Genomic DNA, 2,555 nt, shown 5'->3' with positions numbered 1-2,555 from the left:
AAAAAAAAAAAAAGAAAGAAAGAAAAAGAAAGAAAGGAAAAAAAGCATTCAAGAGGAAAAGGCAGTGAGATCTGGAGTTTGGGTCAGTTTCGGTACGTAGGCAGTTTGAAGCCAACCTGGGCTGCATGACATTGTCTTGAAAAAAAAAAAACAAGGGGCTGGAGAGATGGCTCAGTGGTTAGGTGGTTAGATGCAGATTTCTGAGTTCGAGGCCATCCTGGTCTACAGAGTGAGCCAAGGCTACAAGGAGAAACCTTGTCTGGGCGGCGGGGGTGGGGTTGGGGTAGGGGAGACCTGACCTAATGTACATAACAAAAATTAATCATTAACCATTTAAATGATAAATCACCTGAGCTTGGCAATCTGATTGGTTGAATTTCTTATTTTGATGAGGTTTCACTCCTTAAAGCATTATGTTGCATAGGCTAGCCAGAAATAAACAACAATCCTCTTGCTTCAGCTTCTCCAATGCTGGGATTGCAGGCCTGAACTACTATGCCCAGCTTAGTGTGTGTGTGTGTGTGTGTGTGTGTGTGTGTGTGTGTACAAGCATGTATACGTGTGGCATGTGAGGCACAGTCCCTCAGTTGAATCCAGAACTCACCAGTAAAGCTAATCTGGCTACTCTACTTGTTCTGGGGCTCCCTTGGCCTGGCTTTCTGAATGCTAGAGTTATAGGTGGGCCACCAACTTCCTACCACATCCACCTAGCTTTGTGTGAGCTCTGAGGATTTGAACTTGGATCCTTATACTTGTGCAGCAAGCACTTTAATCTCCCCAGCCTTCTGCTGCCGTTTACATCAACCTATGTAATACTTTTACTAGAATATTTTATTTCTTTTTGTGGCTTTAAATTACTATTTCCTCTCTCTCTCTCTCTCTCTCTCTCTCTCTCTCTCTCTCTCTCTCTCTTTCTCTCTCTCTCTCTCTCTGTAGGGTTTCTCTATGTAGCTCTGGCTGTCCTGGAACTTACTGTGTAGAGCAGGCTAGCTTCAAACTCAGAGATCTGCTCCTCTCTGTTTCCTGAATCACATCTGACTCAGGATTAAAGACATGAGCCATCCCCCCAACCCCGGTTTTCTTTTGTTTTTTGAGACAGTGTCTTAGGCTGTAGCCCAACCCTGCTTCCACCTGGATCTTCTGACACCTACCTGGATTCCAGGCCTGCAACACCATACCCAACTCCTTGTCATTGCATATCTCCTTGTTCTCACATCTGAAAACAAGGTATAGCTTATTCCCTCAAATCAAAGACTTAATTGGCTACTGCATTTTCTCCCCACCCCCCAAAAAAACCTGAGGTGGTGCCATCGCCAGGGACCCTGAAAAGGCTGGCTCTGTCCCTTCCATGTTTTCTCTGTAACTTTTCACATCTGTAGCCCAAGAAGCCTGTTTGTTTGGGAGAATGGCAAAACACACTGTATACCATAGTTCCACAGAAACACACTGAACCCATAGGTCCACAGAAACACACTAAATACTATAGGTCCATAAAAGATATAGCTCTTCCAAATGTGTAATTCATTTATTCGTTTAGTTATGGAAATAAAGCAAATTTCTCTTGCTTTTTCACACAGTCTCATGTAGGCCAGGCTGGCCTTGAACTTTTGATCCTCCTGCCTGTACCTTCCAAGTGCTAGAATTATAGGCATACACAGCCATACTTGCTTTGGTTTATAGATATTTTAGTTTTCATGGTGGTAAAACACCAATGTGTAAATTCTATCCCAGAGCTTCTATCCACCTAGCTTTTAAATAGAAATTGATATGTCCACTGAGGACACAGAAAGCTCTTTTTTTTTAAAGATTTATTTATTTATTTTATGTATATGAGTACACACTGTAGCTGTGATAGTTGTGAGGAATTGACTTTAGGACCTCTGCTCACTCTGGTCAACTCCGCTCGCTCAGTCCCCTTGGACCCAGCTGTCTTCAGACACACCAGAAGAGGGCATCAGATTTCATTACGGGTGGTTGTGAGCCACCATGTGATTTCTGGGATTTGAACTCATGACCTTCGGAAGAGCAGTCAGCCCACAGAAACTCTTGAATGTTTCAGGATATATGTTTTTGTGACACTTTATTTTCTGTGTGCATGTCTGCATGTATGTCTGAGCATACTACCAGTGGGCACCTAGTGCTGGAGCCAGAAGAAGGTCAACTTCCCAGCCACAGAACTGGAGTTCTTGATGGTTATGAGCGACAATGTGGGTACCAGAAGCTAAACCTGAGTCCTCTGCAAGAGCATCAAATGCTCCTAGCAGCTGAGCTGTCTCTCCAGCAACCAAGTCTTTTGGTTTTAGATTTATTTTACTTTGTGTGTGTGTGTGTGTGTGAGAGAGAGAGAGAGAGAGAGAGAGAGAGAGAGAGGGAGAGAGAGAGAGAGAGAGTGTGTCCTCTACACATATGTATGTGTGCCATGTGCATTCCTGGTGCCCACAGAGTCACAAGAGAATGTCTGATACCCTGGAACTGGAGTTACAGATGTATGTCAGTGAGCTACCGTGTGTGTGTGTGTGTGTGTGTGTGTGTGTGTGTGTGTGTGTGTGTGTGTG

The sequence above is a fragment of the Mastomys coucha genome, unplaced genomic scaffold (genome assembly GCF_008632895.1).
Source record: "Mastomys coucha isolate ucsf_1 unplaced genomic scaffold, UCSF_Mcou_1 pScaffold18, whole genome shotgun sequence".
In the NCBI taxonomy this organism is placed as follows: domain Eukaryota; kingdom Metazoa; phylum Chordata; class Mammalia; order Rodentia; family Muridae; genus Mastomys; species Mastomys coucha.
This window is presented reverse-complemented; position numbering follows the sequence as displayed.